General features: G+C 42.7%; 1 long non-coding RNA gene across 1 annotated transcript; it reads right to left on the minus strand.

The window, feature by feature from the left end:
- Positions 1-526: 526 nt before the first annotated feature.
- Positions 527-8,656, minus strand: LOC128563625 (uncharacterized). Its single transcript, XR_008373842.1, has 3 exons — positions 8,174-8,656; positions 7,975-8,075; positions 527-963 (listed from the first exon to the last, which is right to left on the minus strand). It is a non-coding gene; the product is annotated as an uncharacterized LOC128563625 (long non-coding RNA).
- Between the last annotated feature and the right edge of the window lie 11,321 nt (positions 8,657-19,977).

A 19,977-nucleotide genomic window follows, 5' to 3' on the forward strand; every position in this document is an offset into this window, starting at 1 on the left:
GCTGGTGTCTGGCACTGGCAGAGATTATCATTGAAGCATTGAAGGTTACGCCAGGAATCACAACATTGCCACCTGCATTCTGGCTGGAAATCACAAGCTTGCCAGGAAAAGGCAGCGTAAGCCTCGTGTGTCCTTCCCCGGTGCCGGGGGCTGGAGGACACCATTAAATATCAGCTCCACCTCCCACCTGCAATTTGACCTTGTTCCTGAGTCATTGTCCTCCCTGAGCCTGAGTGTGTTCACTCACCAAGGGGTGACAATCGTGAGCACCTGCTGTCCTTACCCGATTATTAATGAATTTCATTTTCATAAACTGCTTTCATATCCTTGACAGAACATTGCTTTCTGGTGTAAGGAGAAAACCATTATCATTATTGACCTCAGAGCCAAAAGAGGGATACTTTTTTAGGCTTGCTTACTAATGAAATGGTAGTGTATAACATTATATGTTTTTCATTACACATACAAGTAAACTTTAAAGTACACAATTTTGAAATATGAGTTTATTATACCATTCAACGTGGTGAATTACAGTAAAGAGTTGCTCTAATGATTGTAAGTACAGATGGCCAGAGCTGGCCTCTGATTCTCAGTTCATTAGACAGTCCTCCCTTTGACCAACAGGCTTCTCATTGTCAGGCAGCGTGGGTCTCAGCTGATGTCAAATGCCCCATTCTAACTTGGGTGGATTGTTCTCATGAAAGATGCCCACACGCATTCTGCTGCAGATAGGGATAGGGCTACTCTGCAGATGTCGCGGCCACCATCACTGTAACTTTTGCTCATCACACGATCTTGGGTTTCTTTCCAGAGACTTGCACAAAGCTCGATTCAGAGTTTGCCTGTGACCGATGCACACTTGGCCCGCAGATGGACAGAGGAGAAGAAAAAGGCGTCCCAGTGTTCCTCCACGCTTGCCTGGGAAAGCTTGGGAATTCTTGGCTGCTTTACTAGCTTCAAGTCCTGCTGAAAAACAAATCAGAAAGTTGCCAATGGTCTCATTCAGTCTAAGGAACTGGGTTAATGTGACTCTGTGAGCAAAGCCATCAATGCACAAAAGTCAGGAAATCCAAGATTGCCATTCCCACAGCCCACTGAAGCTCTCCACACACAGGTGACCCTGTGTCCCGGCTTAGGCCCTAAACTGCATTCTTGGCAAAGGGCAGAGCCACCGTGCTAGCCATCCTAGGGGTATGCCGGCCTTAAGGGATTCAGCCAAGGGGAAAATGTTCTCTGCATTCGTTATGCTATAATTTCAACTCTTAAAAATATTCACTTATTTTTAAATCGACTTTTTTAATGAAGTATTGTATATTTACTGAAAAGTACACAATTGCTCAGTGAGCAGCTCAATGAGTGTATACAGTGTGAGCTTATCTCATGGAATAAATATCCGGCCAAGAAACTGCTGCCTGCACCCCAGGGTCCTCAGCACATACCTCCATGTCTCACATGATGATAAAATGGACTATAAAAATTATCAAAGGAATATAGTGTAAATAGTCTTCTGGGACTCTAGGGGAGACCAGAAAATCTCCTAAAGTGTCTCCTGACCAGGAGCAGTGGCTCACACCCATAATCCTAGCACTCTGGGAGGCCAAGGTGGGTGGATTGCTTGAGCTCAGGAGTTCCAGACCAGCCTGAGCCAGAGGCTGAGGCAAAAGAATCACATTGAGCCCAAGGTTGCTGTGGGCTATGAGGGCGACAAAGTGAGACTCTGTCTCGAAAAAAAAAAAAAAAAGTGTGTCTCCTGAAATTGAGCCAGCCTTCCAGAGAACACTGTCTGACACTCCTGTCATTAGAGCTCCTGTTCTGCTTGACAGGAGAAAGGGTGTGGCTGCTCCGAGAGATCGCTCAGGTTCTGTCTTCAGAGACTGCTGTGTGGCACCTGTGCTCTTGCAACAGGCAGCTACTCCATGCAGAGGAAACAGACAGATGTACCTGACTGAGGACGCCTGGAGAAGCCCAGCTGGGCATGTCAGTGACGGGTACACCCTGGGCCTCTGATTCCCAGTGCCAGGACCTCGAGCCTGGCTATGTAAATTTCACAAATGCCCCAAAAGATTCCGAGGTACAGCCATAGAAGAGAACGACTCTCTCAAACTGTTAACTTGTATTTCTCTCTCATTAAACATTTTCCAAGCCAAGTCCCTCTTTGAAAAAAATGAAAGTCCTTGGAGGCACAGTAAGGGGGCTCAGCTGAGTTTCTTCTCCCATCTCTTGATTTTAGCTGGGCTAATTCTGCCCAATCAGATGTTGTTGGGCTTCTGATGCCTACAGAGTTGGTCAAAATCAAAAGCTTTGCCTCCCACAACCTCCAACATCAGCTCCTTTTTGTACGTAACTACAGGCCTTTGCTTATATCTAAAACAAGCTCTTACCCTTCTCCACAGAGCAAAGTCCTACACATTCTGCAAGATCCAGACCAAATGTTCCCTCTCTCTGTGTTTCCTGACTCAGTCCTGCTCCTGTACCCCTATTATCCTAACAAAGGCCTCTTTAAAGTTCTTAGAACATCACACCTGTGCGATGCTTGCCTCACCAAATGGACTGAGATCTTCCTCTTTCCACCTCTGTGTACTCTCAGGGCCTAGAATAAAACCTGAGATGAATAAATAAACAGCAGACGGTAGCATGATGCATGCATGGCGGAATGCGCTGTGTAAGGTGCATTTCCATTCATTTTATAATGATCACATACAAATTTCCCTTTTTTCCCAGACCCCATCCTCCTTGCCCTCCAAGTAGGCAGCCAATTCTTTGTCATTTCAATAACAGGTAGAAACTCTACATCTTCCCTATGTAATTATCAGCAAAATGTTGTCTTTTTTTGAGCATAATTTTTCTCTCAGACCCCCTTCTGAGCTGTAACATTACAATGAGCCCTTTATCTATCTCTTCTCCCCCACCAAAAGCAAACTTGGACCAAACAGACAAACCCCTTGGGAGAAAGATGTCTGAAGCGCACCTGAGAACTGCCACTCGGGGGACACAGACATGGAAGCCAACCCCTTGCCTGCCTTGGTTTTCAGCAGGTGGGTCAGTTCCTGCCAGGTATGTAGATAGAACAGTTGATTTGGGGGAAGAAGAAACTACAGCTTAGTTTGGAAGAAACACCCTTAGGCGATGATGGTGAGCTGAGGCTTCCACACACAGAGCTGTTCCCCGGTGGCTGTAGTTTCCTCTGCAGAGAAAAGCTTTGGAATCACAGTCGCAGCATGTGATATGCTTCCTACATTCCAAGAACAACCACATGGCAGAAACATGTTTTTGTTTTTTTAATTTCAGATGAATAATATTTGCATGTGTTAGGTAAAGTCCCTAGAAACATGATTTTTAAAAGGCATGTATGTTAAAAAAAAAAAAGTGAAATAAAAATTGTAAAAGTTAGAGAAAGAGGGAAGGACTTGAAGAGCTGTAGGTGAGTGATACTGGGATGTTCCTTGCCACAGGCAGCCAGTGTGGGAAGGCTGACACAGAGAAAGCATAAAAATAGCATCATGAATGAGGTGTCAGAATTTCATGTTACAAGAATTTCTGGCAGAATATTAGAGACCATGTAAATCATGATCTTACATGTAAGGAAACTGATTTACTAGCTAGCACAAACTGTAAACAACTTTAATAGCAGGGTCAACCATGATATCCACAAATATAGTCAGAGTTAAATGTTATTCAGAAGATCTGCCTGTTGCAAAGATTCTCACCTGGTGTCTGTTACAATGTCTATTATGTCCCCATGATTTATTTGTTCCTTTCTTTGGGTAAAGTTATTACATCTCCAGAAAGTACATGTTAAAAACAAATCTATTTTCAGCAGGGCATAGTGGCTCGTGCCTGTAATCCTAGTACTCTTGGAGGCTGAGGCTAGTGGATTCATTGAGTTCAGGAGTTCAAGACCAGCCTGAGCAAGAGAGAGACTCTATCGTTACTAAAAATAGAAAAACCAGCTGGGTGTTATGGCCTGTAGTCCCAGCTACTTGGGAAGCTGAGACCAGAGGATCACTTGAGCCCAAGAGTTTGAGGTTGCTGTGAGCTATGACGGCACTTTACCTAGAAAAAATTTATTTTCAAATTCAGGGGCAGTCCACAAAATAAATGGCCTATATTCTAAAATCCAAGTTTTTAAAAGTTAGAAAAAAAAATAAGGCAAAAGACTAAAGACAATTAAGTGAAACGTAGGACCCTGGATTGCCTATCAGGTTCTGAAGCAGAGAAACAATAATTTTCTTTTCTTATAAATGACATAAATGAGTTGGTAAAACTCAAATAAGATCCATAGATTAGGTATGTTAATTTCCTGATTTTGATCATTTTATGGGGATTCTGTAAGAAAATGTCCTCGTTTTTAGAAAACACACACTAAATATTGGGAGGTAAAAGAGCCTGTGTTCTACATACTAAAGTCATCGTCATGTGAGCCTCAGCAGGAAGAAGGTGACAAGGTTCTGCAAGGATAGTCTGCCCCAGTGGGAGGCAGTGGGAAGCCTCAGGAAGGCAGCAGCCCAGTGTGCTGGCTGGTTCTCCCTTCATGATAGTATTCAAGGTATTAACACGGCCACTGTTCTTTGTTTCCCCCATTTGAATATATTAGCACAAATACTAGAAGTTAACACTTACCAAAAGCCTTCATCAGTGCCGGACACTGTTTGGAGGGCTTTACGTGACTTACCAACAACCTTTCTACAAATGAGCAGACCAAGGCAAACAGAGCGAAGCGATTTGTTCAAGGTCATCAGAGGTGAACTGCTACTTTAAACACTCATCTCCCAGTGTTTCTGTGACACCTTGGGGAAATAGTCACCTGATCTACCGAAGTGTTCAGGAAGTGCTCGGCAGAGGACAGCTCACGCCCCAGCATCAGCCTCCTCACCACCTTGGATGATGGATGCCCTGCGGGACACAGGCATGAGCAGGATTCTAGGGCTTCAGCTCTGAGGTCCCTGTTTTCACTAACTCTTTGTAGAGCTTCATCAAATCATGTGAGGCATGGACTAAACCCCAAGAATCTCAGAAGAGCTAAAGAAAAAGCAGGAGTGACTTCAATCATTAGAATAGTTACTAATTCTCATTTAGAATAGTGACTAATTCTCACATAAATTGGATTTAATTTTGACCAAAGTACATTACTTAAACATTCATTTTTAATTCAACTTGTTAATATGTTGTTTAGGATATTGTATTCTCATTTATAAGTGAAATGTTTGTAATTTCCCCTTTATAATAATATATTTTCTCTAATTTTAATATCAGGTGTATCCAGATTAAGCAGAATGATTTTGAAGTATTTCTTCTTTTTCTATAAGATTTGGCATGATCTGTTTTTTGAAATTATCTTTTACTTTTATTTATAAATATTAGTTGTCTATTTTTTGAGACTTTGGGAAAAAAATAAGAAGTAGTTAACTGATGACTCCATACTTGAACTTCAGAGTCAAAGTATTCTATAATAGACATACTCTTATCTGACAAGTGAATGTTACTTTCTTTGGATTATTATTATTATTCCTTAATATTTTGATGCAGCAATTGTCTGATTTCTTTTCTGAATATATTATTGTTCATTCTTTACGAGGTTTTCGTTTCTAGTCCTTATCTTAAACATTGTTATTGTTATTAAATTTTAAGCCTTTTTAATTCTGTGAAGGCAAAAGTGGAAACCTAATAAACACATGTATATGTTTAAAAAAAAAATAGAAAAAGCAGGAGTAACACAAGTGAACACTTTTTTCTTGTAAAAATTGATAACTTTGTAGTTTGTTGCCATAAAGCTAAGCTGTAAGGTTTATTTAGATGTGAGCACATTGTTCATACTATTTGGATTCCTTTCCCAGGATGCCACAGAGGCAGAAGGAAATGGTTTATATTTGCTCATAATTGTGGTGTGGACATTTGGGGGCATGTATTTGTGTTTTGCTCCAGAAATCATGCTACTATACTTTGTCTAGTTAAAGATACTGGATGCCTTTCACATAAGGCACTGGCCTGTTTCTTAAGACTTTCAGTTCTTCTAGACTGGGCTTTGATGGTTTCTGCTTGGCTGGTGTTGATGCTGAGTAGATGGCCATCTCATGCTCCCTAAATTCAAAAGGAGACTGAATTAGTTTGCTAGAGCTGCTGTAACAATGTACCAGAGACCAGGTGTTTTAAACAACAGAAATATTATTTTCTCAATGTTTCAGAGGCTAGAAGCTCAAAATCAAGATATTGACAGGGCCATTTCTTCTGAAGCCTCAACTTATAGATGTCCATCTTCTCCCTGTGTCTTCACATGGCCCTTCCTTGGGGTGAGTCCATGTCCTGATTTCTTCTCTTTATGAGGACACAAATTATACTGGGTTAGGGCTCAACCCTAACAGCCTCATTTTACTTTTATTACCTCAGTAAAGACCCTGTCTCCAAATGCAGTCACATTCTGAGATACTAGGGTTAGGGCTGCAGCATATGAATTTTGGAGACACACAATCAGACCATAACAGAGACTCAGAGAGAGGGGAGTAAAAAAATCATACAAATACACCTTCAATATAGTCCTTGGAAGTTCACTGTTTGTAAAATGCTGTTTGTGTAGCTTCTGGTGCTGCCTGTGTCCTGCAAATCAGCCTCCCTGGGAACTAGTTCAGTGGAGGGCCCATACTAGCAAAGTTTCCAGAACCTTCTCATGGATCTCCATAAACCCTTCTTGAATCCTGCTGACCACCCTGTGACATCCCCACCCAGCCTCCCCTGCACCACCATCTTCAGTGTAACTTTCATCACCCAGGAATACAAGATTCCTGCACCTAATATACTGGCACCACAGCTGAAATCAACACTCAGCCAATATGGCTAAGCAACTTGGAAATAATCCATGCCCTTAATAGCTGATATAATTTTAGTACTTTGTTTACCACAAACATTGAATTTTGCCTTCAGGCCTCATAGAGAACAGCATTGACAACTTCCAGAAACATATTTGAAATGCCTACCATAGCATACACAGCTGACTAAAACTGTTCCAAGAGAGCTGTGATGAGAATGAGGAAAAGTAAAGAAGAAAACATTAATCCAAAATTAAAGCTCTCCAGCCTTGCCCAGACCTAGCTCTCTACCTCATGTCCCATTTCTGATTTAGGAGCAGCAGCCAGGATGCCTGTCTGCTACTGACTTTGAAAAGACTTCAAGTGTCTGTCCTTGTTTCCAAGCCTATGAAATAAGGATTAAAAACATAGCTTTCTCTTCTTCCCAAACCACATAAGAAGGGAAAATAAGGTGGAATTCCAAAGAAAACTTTGGTAAAAGTCAAAATTTGAAACATAATTTCAAATATTCATTGTCAAAATCAATTTAAATCTTTTTTTCTTTTTTATTCTGGCATTTATTACTATTATTATTATCATTATTATTATTCTGTTATTATTTACCAGTCCATGCTCATTATTAAATACAGAATGGCTCTCACAGTAAAACTTTGTCTTCAATCCCATGAAAAGATTTGGATCTGTAATTTTACTACCCTTAAGCTTAATCTTTCTTGAACTTCCATAGCTCTAGATTTCCGGACTGTACAACAGAAGACAATAACGGGAACACCGAAGAATTGCAATTTTTCACGTGCTAGCCAAGCGTAGTAAAAAGGATGACCACGAGGGGGCAACATAGACCTGATGCTGCTCTTGGCCGCGTCCCTGGGGGTTTGCGGCGGGTTTTCTCTGCCCTTAAAGTGTCCCCTCACCCCAGGAAAACCTTTCTGTGCTGCAGAAATCTGGGAGTGTCCAGGAGTTATACCCCAGACCCCCCCTAGTAGCAGACCCTAGCCCTGAGGATGCCCAGTGCCGGTCAGGGGACGCTCAGCTGCTGGGTAAGGCCCACCTGGCCGCCTTTTGGTGGGGAGGCTGGTCCCAGATGGCAGGTGGGGGCGGGTGGGGGACACGCGTGTACCAGGCACGGGGACCAGTGCACAATGCACCAAATCTGTGTTGACACTGAACTCACGGTTTCCCAGGTCCCGGCTCTTTCTGCAGTCCGGGGGCAGGAACGAGGCAGCAGGGAGACCCCAGACCAGATCAGGACAGAACAGGCCTCGGGAAAGGTGCCTAGTGCCGAGCAAACAAGGATCCCGCGTTTCCAGTATGCTCTGTTTTACCCTCCCTCTTTCTCATCATTAGCTAAGAATTCTAGGCCATCAACTCACTGAAGATGAAAGAGGTCAGCCAGCTGGCCCTCCCTGGACCCGCGTGCTGTCCAACAGCCCGACAGCACACCTTCCCCACGGGGGAGAAACAGAACCCGGCCTGGGGCCTTAGGGCCTAGGCTCAGTGGAGCAAGATGAAAGACAGCATCAGGGTGCCCGGGGAACAGAGCCTTAGCACACCGCGCCGTTAGGGGGGTATTCCGCACTCAGAAGCCCTCTTCAGCTGTCCGGGAACCCGCCGAGCTTCTCCGTCAGCCAAAGCTGGGGGCCACAGGTGGTAGCTCAGGAGGCATCGCTGTGGCGGTGACCAGGTCCAGGCGGTGTGTCCGGCGCCGGCTCACCGTGCAGCGCCCACTCAGGAGCTCCCCACTCGTCCCTGTGACTGACGCTCCTGAAACCCGCCTGGGAATTCTGTGTGTGAGCTAATCCTGAAGGGGGGTGACCAGGTCTGCCCACCGGTGAGAAACGAGCGCAGAGGGCCTAGGTGAGAGCGGCTATTCCCAGAGAGCGGCCTTTGATGCCAGCGGAGCCGAGTTTGGCGGAAACTCAACACCTCTTAGCAGCACAGATTAGTCAAGAGGAAGAAAGCAGGGGGCATTGTGGAAGTTTTCAAAAAGCGGACAAAGGTCCCTGTGTTTTGTGTCGCTCAGCTGCCTCCAGAAAATGTCCATTTGTTTTCCTTACACTCCTTTTACATTTTAAGTGGAATTCAGTGAATGTGTCTTTTCAGTGTCCCCAATTTCACCATTTGCACTACACCTCATGTTGCCATTTTAATGAAGCATCGTTTTTCCAGAGGGTGTGGGAACTAAACCTATTTAATGACCTCTCGGAGCAAACACTGAGTCCTTCAAATATTTCCCTGAATTAAAGTCCCCACCCCACAATTCACTTCCCTTTTAAAATGCCAGTTAACGACCACAAGCTGATAACAGTGCTTCCCTTCACCCTCAAGCCGCAGGGTGCCTGGGAGCCCCTGGGAAACCCCAGCTCCCTGCCCTGGAAGGCTCAGTGGCAGCAGTGATCTCCCTGGACACTGATGTCCTGCACCACACACCTATGCAGCACACAGGTGCAGAGGTCCCATCAAAGATCTTGGATGACCTTAGAGATCATCTAGTCCAATCTCCCACTTTACAGATGAGGAAACTGAGGCCAGTGAAAAGAGGCATGCAGAGGCCACACAAGGTGTCATGGGTAGAACAGGAAGGCCGTCAAGAGTAAGCAAGGTCGGCCACACCCGGCCTCAGCATCCCTGAGGGAAGTTGTGCAAAGTGCGTATTCATGGCCCTTCCCAAACCTATTGACTGGATTGCTGGAGCAGGGGCCAGGAATGTATATTTCAACCACATTCCACATAGGAATGACACATTAATTTTGGGAAGAACTAATCATAGTAGAAAGAACAGGGCTGGAATCAAATGGACGTAAGTTTGAATAGCTTCTCTGCAAATTACCAACTCAGAATCTTTGGCAAGTTCATGTGTCTGAGCTCCAGCCCCTCATTGGTCACTGAGAAGATGGGGACACCACAGGAAGGTGGATTTTAGCAGGCCCTGGAGCCTGGCACAAGGATGCACTCAGCAGCACCTGTCATCTGGAAACGATCAAGACGCAGGACTGCTGGATTTGGGCCCTGTGGCCCCATGGATGCTCTGTGTGAGCCTGGGCACATCGTGCCTCGCCTCCAAGCCTCATCTTCCTTATCTGTAAATGGAAATGATGTTACCTCCTCCCAGGAATGTTATGAAAGTTAAAAATACTATGTCATAGCAACACAGTCCAATCATGAAATAAAACCACCCTAGGGCATTCAAACACAATTCAAGGCAAGGACTTAGGTCCATGGGAGATGGAAAAACTAAGTTGCCAAACAGAACAGAAAGACCATCTGGAGAATGGCTGCTGGAAGGACAAAGGAAGGTGAGAGTTTTACAAAGCCCAGGAGTCAAGCCAGGCACCCTAGAAGGAAATGGAGTATGGGGGGAGGGCGGCTAACACCACAGAGAAGTAGCTGATGCTGCTTGTGGAGCTACCACACGAGGCAGACAGGGAAGGAGAGAAAGGCTTCTGTCCTCCTCACCCCTGCCGTGTCCTGCCAGTTCCTCTCCCTGCATAGGAGAGGCAGAACTCAGAAGACACCGGAGCCTGCACAGCATAGCTCCCAGAGATACAGAGCAGAGAGGAAGGGCAGATACTGGGCCTGAGAGCAAACAAGCAAATGCCTAGCACACACACAGACACTTACACAGTCTTAGACACAGAGGAGGCATTCTGTTAGTGCTTGTCATTGTAACTGATAACAACGAAATATAACAGCCTGGAAGATGAGGCTCTTGACGAGAAAAGTGTGTGCCTGTGGGAAGCCTGCCTTTCTTTAGTTACACACAAAAATCATTTCTCTGGGAGTGGCTACCACATAGAAGGAAAGTACTGGAATTAGAGTCCCAAATGTTCCATTTATAAAGGAGTCTCTTCATCTACAAACACATGAGTAATGCACCATTTCACAAGGTATATCACAAGGCTATAATGAGATCAGATCCATGAAAGTATTTTATACTCTTAAAGTCAAATACAGAGCAAGCACATATTCTCCCAGAGGGAACATTTTTTGAAAAACAACTGTCAGATTCACTGTAATACAATTATTTTTTTAAACTAATTTTCCAAGTTCATCATTTTATCAAGAAATCAAATAGAACACTTTTTGAGCAAACACTCTTAAACACTTAGTTCAGGATGACCAAAGCAGTGCTCTAGCCAAAAGCTCACATGAGCACAACTCAGCTGATGTGAAGACAACTCATTCTGTTAAAAGAGGGCTCTTATTTATCTTCACAAGCCTTGATTGTAAAATTTTGCTAACTCCACTGATTAAGTGGATGAAATTGTTCTTACATAATAACGTAACAAACATATATACATATGTTATATAACAGTCTCTAACATAGACTATAAAAAACTACTGTTGGACTAATCTTTTTGTGCACTTCACATCATTATCCATCATAGTAATAGAAGAAGAAGAGCAAGAGGAGGAGGAGAAATTATTTTCAGCTGTAACATTTGATACATTTCATAAGTTCCTGATTACTAAACAGAGTTCTCATTACAAAAGTTATTGTTCTGGGGCGGTATATACACACAGTAACTACATGTGATGTCTTTACGGTGAAAAACTATTTGCTTGTGCAATTATGGTTTCTTGCTTTTTTGCTTGTTTGTTTCATCAGCCCAAGTCATTGCTCTAGGCATTATGAAATAGTCTGGAATTTATTATTTTTAACATACTTCTAAAATATTTAATTCTTCCGCCAAAGTACTACATTACATCTTCAGGGACGTTTTATTTTGTTGGTTTTAATAAAGAGTGTTCTGGGATGCGGCCAAACTGTCAGCACATCCTTGAGTGTCAACAGTCAGGCAGCAGCTGGCAGAGCTTACTTGGAGCTGGTGACCCAGGAACACAGTCTGGAGCCAGCCCCACATGTGGGGAACCACTGGGATGGCCAAAGAGGCAGAGGGAAGGAGGACGGGGTCCCAGGTCAATCCAGAGAAGCAGCTGGAGCATTTGGGGTAGAGGAAAGGCGGTCAGGGTCCCAGGGCAGTCCAGAGAAGCAGCTGGAGCATTTGGGGCAGAGGGAAGAAGGACAGGGTCCCAGGGCAGTCCAGAGAAGCAGCTGGAACATTTGGGGGCTCAAGTAGCTCCAAAGATAAGTCTGAGCCTTTCGCTTCAGTTCAGGAGGGTTTGTATGGCACTTCTAAAGGGGGAAAATCAGGCACCCAAATTGGTGTGGCTTTACATATGCCAAGAAAGAAAGGTAACCACCAAGTGTCTTTAAGATATTTATCCTGAGGAAAATTCCCCAGAGCAGGCAAAGAGGAGATGCCAGGGATGAAGGGCATTTGGAGTTGCACAAAGTGATCAAAACCCCTCATTTTCTTTGGACCATAAAAAAAAGTCAAAAAGTAACATTGAGGGACCTTTCCCACCAAGACCATGGTGCTTAGCTCTAATGTATGGCCCTCGTCTACACAGAACATAAGAGGTTAGTCCTCCAGTTACTCCAAGAGGCTGTTGAAATGTGCTCGAAAACACTTAAAATGCCAGGCAAGGGGACCCAAGAATCACTACAGGAAGGCTGACTTAGATAGTGACCGTAATTAGGTAAGCAGGAACTTGGTCAATTCTGTACCCTGTTGAGAGAAAGACTGTTTGAACTTAAAACCACAGACAGGCTCCCACAGAGAACAAGTAAACTTCACGATCCGGAAGGGGTAGCACCCACGCTAACTCTGGGGAAAAGAGGAGGTGGAGTGGCCCACAGACCCCTGCACTATAACCAATGGACATGAGCCTATGTGGCTTCTGAAACCCACTGTCATTATCTGAATCAGACAACTCCTTCTCTTTGCTCTGATTCCATATTCCATATATTCCTGAGTGTAATGTCTACTTCTCCAGGAATGCTACCAAGAGAGATAATATGCTTATTGGAAAGATGTTTGGGGTACTTACTGCATACTAGTACTTTGAGGTATACATCAGTCTCTTGTCACCTTGGTTAATGGGAGTCTGCCCGGAGAGCTAGATTCACACCAAGTGTGCCTAAATTTTTAAATGTTTGAGGCTTCAAAGTTGTGACCCTGACCTGGAATATTGTAGAATCTACAGAAGGTAGATTCTACAATATCAATCTCAAAGATATGTAAGCATGGACACAGTCAACCTCTCTTGATAGCATCCCAACATTGCCAGTTCCTGTCTTTTACATTTAAACAAATATCAATATAAACATATTGGGTGTGCATGTGGCAGTTCACTGCCAGTGTTTCTCTTTGTATAACGCTTGAAGCATGTAAAAATGGAGGAATTACTGTCCTGGGCCACATCTATATTGCAGAAAAGGATTCAGGGTCTTTAAACTATAAATAAATCTATTAATATTGGATGTTAAATGGGGAACTGCTACAGCATTGCTCAAATGAGGTAAGTCACAGCGCAATGAGCACAGTTTTCTAGGTAGCTGCAACTCCACTTCATTCAGAGCCTTGCTGAGACACTTCTGAAATGTTTATAGTTCTTTAGCAATTCAAAGCTGTGTATACCAAAATTCAAATACTGCTCTCGCCATAAACAAATAACATACAATAAATTGATATTCTGATGATATTCTGAGAGTTAAGAAATAGGAAAGACTAGGACTGAAGAGATAAGAAAATTAACCATATGAAAGTTTTAAAGTTCTGTGAAGGTCACTACTAAAATTAGATTTAAAAGGCAGATCTGCAGTGCATCTTACAAGGGTATATGTGAATCCTAGTAAATGTGGAATGTAAAGATCTTAGCAAAATAACTAAGAAAATGCTACGAAAGCTATGTTAACTACTGTGATGAAAATGTGTCAAACGATCTATGAACCAAGTGTATGGTGCCCCATGATCACACTAATGTACGCAGCTATGATTTAATATAAATAAATAAATAAATAAATAAATAAATAAATAAATAAATAAATAAATAAATAAAATAAAATAAAAATAAAAGGCAGATCCAGCAGGGCATACTGGCTCATGTCTATAATCCTAGCACTCTGGGGGGCCAAGGCAGGAGGACTGCTTGAGCTCAGGAGTTCGAGACCAGCCTAAGCAAGAGGGAAACTCTATCTCTACTAAAAATACAAAAATTACCTGAGCATTGTTGTGGGAACCTATAGTCCCAGCTACTTGGGAAGCAAAGGCAGGAGGATCACTTGCATCCAGGAGTTTGACATTGCTGTAAGCTAGGCTGATGCCAAGGCCCTCTAGCCTGGGCAACAGAGTGACACTCTGTGTCAAAAAAATAAAAATAGCCCCAACAATAAATAAAAAATAAATAAATAAATAAAAATAAAAATAGGCTCAGTGCCCATAGCAATTGTTACAGGGCCAGCCACATACACCGAGGCTGGCATGTTTGAACCCAGGCAGGCCAGCTAAACAACAATGACAATGACAAAAAAAAAAAAAATAGCTGGGCTTAATGGAAGGCACCTGTAGTCCCAGCTACTTGGGAGGCTGAGGCAAGTGAATCTCTTAAGCTCAAGAGTTTGAGGTTGCTGTGAGCTGTGATGCCATGGCACTCTACCCAGGGGACAGCTAAAGACTCTGTCTCAAAAAATAAATAAATAAGAGGCAGAGGCAAGATGGCCAACTGGAGCCAGCTTTCCACAGAGGCTCCTGTGCAGAAGGAGAGTTAAAGGACAGAAGTTCAGCAAGTAACCTGACGGTTCAGAGCTGAGCCAAGAGAGAAGGTTGAAGAACACACATCAACCCTGCTGAGGTGAGCTGCAACTCCAAGGAAACAAACAATAGGTACAAATCCATCACCAAGCAGATGGGCGTCCCCTCCCCCATAAGGAGGATATAAGCAGAGTTCTGATATCCTCCTGTTTGATCCCATAGGAGAGACCATCTAAAAATCAGAACTCCTCCCCTAGAGAGGACCCACCAGTGTGCCATGGCACTCTCCCGCCAGGCATATAACTGTATAAAACTGTATATATTCTCTACCTGCAATTCTGAACTCCCAGCCCTTCCTTTCACTCTCACCCAAAGGTCTGGAAGCCAGTCTCCCATGGAGTCCAGATTCTTGGGCATTTTCTCAAGAAGTGTGGACAAGACATGGGCTGTTGCAGGACTGTACTGATTCTGTGGCATGGGGTAAAGAGAGGACTGTGGACCGAGAGAGAAGCGGTGCCCCATGGCACAGAGCAGCAGCAGCAGTGGCAGAAACAATAGGGCTCACACCCCTGGGGATGTTTTGGATAGATAATCACCACCTCTCTTGGCAAACAGAGAAAGCCAGGACTCTACTCTGGTGGCAGCCACTGGTGGAACAGATCTGGGATGGAAACGCTGGCCCTGTGAGTAAAGGGTATGCCTGAGGCGCTACCTGCCTGGGCAGCCCTGGTGGGGACAGAGACTAGAATACACACACGCAGAGACGACATACTCCCAGGGTGGGGCTGAGTCAGAACTGCTGCTTTAGTGAGCCTGAGAAGGACCCAGCCCCTAGGGGACCATCGCTGACACAAAAGCAGGTGGGGCAACAGCACCAGCCCAGGTAGAAGCAGAAAATGAGACCTGTGTATGAGCCCAGGGAGAGGCAGGATACCTGAGAGCTGAGTGTGAGCTTTAACCGCGCACGCCCCAACACGGAGTGCAACAGAGACAGAGATGCCAGAGAATTGGCACAACAGCAGAGACACATGGCAGGGATGAGTCACAGTTTCTGTGAACTCAAACAGCACCTGGCCCACAGGGGAATATAGCCGGGACAGAAATGCAAATTCTGCAAGATTTTAAATGGCAACAACATCAATCTGTGGTGGGGCTGGAACTGAGTGAATCACCCCAGCTTCCATTAAGCACCCGAAGTTATCAGGCTTCAGCTCCCCCTGCCAGTTGGTGGCAGAGTGCAGCGGTCTGGCCAAGGAGACATAGATCTCCCTGTGACTCAGGCAGGCAAAAATCCCTAGAGCTTCTGCTCATTGGAGGGAACTGGGTCACAGGCCTGCAGGGTTACAAGTGACTGGGTGTAACAGAGGTGTAAGGCAGGGAAGGAGACATCTATGTTCCCAGACTAATTGATTTGCTGGGTGGGTCCTCCTCACTCCACAGAGCACCAGAGTGAGTCATACTCGAGCTGCCAGAAGACCCCTGCTATCTAGTTGCTAGAGACCTTTTGAACTCTCCCTCTTGAGACTGGGTGCTGAGTGGGACAATTGATTTGGAACTCTTGACCTGAGCCATTCACCTGAGGACTATCCAAAGTGGTTATCATGGGTGTGTGGTTGTGGGAAGGTTTGATTCTCCTTTTCCAGTTGTTGCCCATGGGGCAGTGGGGTGACTTAATTGCTGGCATTTCTCCACAGCTGAGACTTCAACCCAGAGTTACTGATTCACTAAGATTGGATAGAGACCAGATGAAAACAAGACAGAGCCAGTTAGCCCCACTGCACTAAGCAGGTCCCCAGTATCTCAGGCCATAACACTGTACAGGTCCTTTGCAAAGCTCTGGGGGAAAAGGTACAGACCAGTCCCAGCTCTTAGGCAAAGGTCTGGTTAATCACTACTCCAGGAGCCCCCAATCTAACTTCACCTTATCTGCTCATATAGCCAAGTGGTGTAAAATAATCATGGGGCAGAATCAGTGGGAAAAATTCTGGCAAATTGAATGACCAGAGTAGATTGACGCCCTCAAGGAACGACATGGCAGACACACCAGAAGATCCCATTCATAAACAATGGCTAAGACTTCAGAATCGAATTCAGAATTTGGATTGCAAATTAGATTAATAGAATGGAGATAAAGTTGGAATTAGAAATTCAAGGAGCATTTCAAAAGTTGTCTCAAAACTTCAATAAATTCAAAGACAAAATCATCAAAGATTTTGATCCATTGAGACGAGAACTTGCAGCCCTCAAAGATCTGAGAAATACAGCGGAATCCCTCAGTAACAGAATGGAGCAGGCAGAAGAAAGGATTTCTGACATTGAAGACAAAGCTTTTTAATGCTCCTAAATACTCAAACAGGAAGAGAAGTGGATAGCAAAAATGGATCATCCTCTCAGAGCTCCAGGATAATTCAAAGAAAACTAATATTTGCCTTATAGGAATTTCCGAAGGCAATAAGATTGCTTTGAAAGGCCCAGATGCTCTACTCCAGATGAGAAGAGATAATCAAGGAGAACTTCCCAGACATGCCAAGAGATCCTGAAATTAAGATAGCAGACAGTTTCAGAACCCCAGCATGTCTCTCAACCCGAATAAGGCATCTCCCAGGCACATTATAATTCACTTCGCCAAAGTAAATACGAAGGAAAAACTTTCTGAAAGCAGCCAGATGTAAGAAAACCATCACCTACAAGGGGAAGAATATTAGAATGACTGCAGATCTCTCTGCTGAAACCTTTCAAGCTAGAACAGGGTTGTCATCGATTTTTAATCTCCTAAAACAAAATAACTTTCATGAGGCACCTGTGGCTCAAGGAGTAGGGCGCCGGTCCCATATGCCAGAGGTGGTGGGTTCAAACCTAGCACTGGCCAAAAACCACAAAAAAAAAAATAATAATAATAATAACTTTCAACCCAGGATCCTGTATCCAACTAAACTGAGCTTCATTTATGATGGAAAAATTAAATACTTTAATGACATTCACATGTTGAAGAAATTTGCCATAACTAAAAGAGCTCTCCAAGATATTCTCAGACCTATACTCCACCATGACCAGTGCAATCCTCTACCACCAAAGTAAACTCACTGAGAAACTTTTGATCAAATTCCAACTTCCACGGTGGCAAAAAGACTAAAAATGTCCACTGGATTTTCAAAAAACTTGATACCCAAAATCCTATGAGACTTATCAATATTCTTGATGAATGTGAATGGTTTTATCTGTCCTTTAAAGAGGCACAGGTTGGCTGACTGGATACAAAAACTCAGGCCAGGTATCTGCTGCATACAAGAATCTCATCTTACCTTAAAAGATAAATATAGACTCAGGGTGAAGGGATGGTCATCTATAATTCAGGCAAATGGAAAACAGAAAAAAGCAGGTGTTGCAATTTTATTCACAGATACAATAGGCTTTAAACCACTAAAAGTAAGGAGAAATAAGGATGGTCACTTCATATTTGTTAAGGGAAACACTCAACATTATGAGATTTCAATTATTAACATTTATACACCCAACCAGAATATGCCTCAATTTATAAGAGAGACTCTAATAGACATAAGCAACTTGATTTCCTCCAGCACCATAATAGTCAGAGATATTAACACCCCTTTGGCAGTGTTGGACAAACCCTCCACTAAGAAACTCAGCAAATAAATTTTAGACTTAAAATTAACCATTCAACAGTTGGATTTAACAGACATCTACAGAACATTTCATCCTAACAAAATTGAATACGCATTCTTCTCAGCCCATGGAACATCCTCCAAAATTGATCACATCTTAGGCCACAAGGCTAACCTCAGCAAATTTAAAAGAATAGAAATTATTACTTGCATCTTCTCAGACCATCATGGAATAAAAGTTGAACTCAGTAACAACAGGAATCTTCATACTCATACAAAAACATGGAAACTAAATGACCTTATGCTGAATGATAGCTGGGTCATAGATGAGATTAAGAAGGAAATTACCAAAAAAAAAAAAAAAATTTAAAATTAAAATAAAAAGAAGGAAATTACCAAATTTTTGGAACAAAATGATAATGAAGACAGGAATTACCAGAACCTCTGGGATATCATAAAGGCAGTCCTAAGAGGGAAATTTATAGCACTGCAAGCCTTCCTCAAGAGAACAGAAAGAGAGGAAGTTAACTTAATGGGACATCAAGCAACTTGAAAAGAAAGAACATACCAACCCCAAACACAGTAGAAGAAAAGAAATAACCAAAATTAGAGCAGAATTAAATGAAATTGAAAACAAAAGGAGTATACAATAGATCAATAAATCAAAAAGTTGGGTTTTTGATAAGGTCAGTAAAATAGATAAACCTTTGGCTAACCTAACCAGGAAAAAAAAGAGTAAAATCTCTAATTTCATCAATCAGAAATGTCAAAGATGAAATAACAGACTCCTCAGAAATTAAAAAAAAAAATCCTTAATGAATATTACAAAAAACTCTATTCTCAGAAATATGAAAATCTGAAGGAAATAGACCAATACTTGGAAGCATGCCACCTTCTTAGACTTAACCAGAATGAACTGGAAATGTTGAACAGGCCTATATCACGTTCTGAAACAGCATCTACTATACAAAAATCTCCCCAAAAAGAAAAGCTAGGAACCACATGCTTCACATCAGAATTCTACCAAACCTTAAAAGACGACCTAGTACGTATATTACTTAACCTTTTCCAAAATATACAAAAGAAGGAATACTACCCAACACATTCTATGAAGCAAACATCACCTTGATTCCCAAACCAGGAAAAGATCCAATAAGAAAAGAAAATTATAGACCAATATCTCTAATGAATATTGATGCAAAAATATTCAACAAGATTCTAGCAAACAGAATCCAGCAACACATCAAACAAATTATACACCATGACCAAGTGGGTTTTATCCCAGGGTCTCAAGTCTGGTTCGATATATGTAAATCTATAAATATAATTCATCACATAAACAAATTAAAAAACAAAGACCAAGTGATTCTCTCAATTGATGCAGAAAAAGCTTTTGATAATATTCAACATCCTTTCATGATCAAAACACTTAAGAAAATTGGTATAGAAGGGACATTTCTTAAACTGATAGAGGCCATCTGTAGCAAACCCACAGCCAATATTGTATTAAATGGAGTAAAATTAAAAACATTCCCACTCAGATCAGGAACCAGGCAAGGTTGCCCATTGTCTCCACTGCTTTATAACATTGTAATGGAAGTCTTAGCCATCACAATTAGGCAAGAAAAGGCAATCAAGGGTATCCATATAGGCTCAGAGGAGATCCAACTTTTACTCTTTGCCAATGATATGATTATATATCTGGAAAACACCAAGGATTCTACTACAAAACTCTTAGAAGTAATCAAGGAATACAGCAGCGTTTCAGGTTACAAAATCAACACTCATAAATCGGTAGCCTTTATATATACCAACAATAGTCAAGCTGAAAAAACAGTCAAGGACTCTATTCCTTTTACAGTAGTGCCAAAAAAGATTAAATATTTGGGAGTTTACCTAACAAAGCACATGAAAGATCTCTGTAAAGAAAACTATGAAACTCTAAGAAAAGAAATA

The sequence above is a fragment of the Nycticebus coucang genome, chromosome 13 (genome assembly GCF_027406575.1).
Source record: "Nycticebus coucang isolate mNycCou1 chromosome 13, mNycCou1.pri, whole genome shotgun sequence".
Classification (NCBI taxonomy): domain Eukaryota; kingdom Metazoa; phylum Chordata; class Mammalia; order Primates; family Lorisidae; genus Nycticebus; species Nycticebus coucang.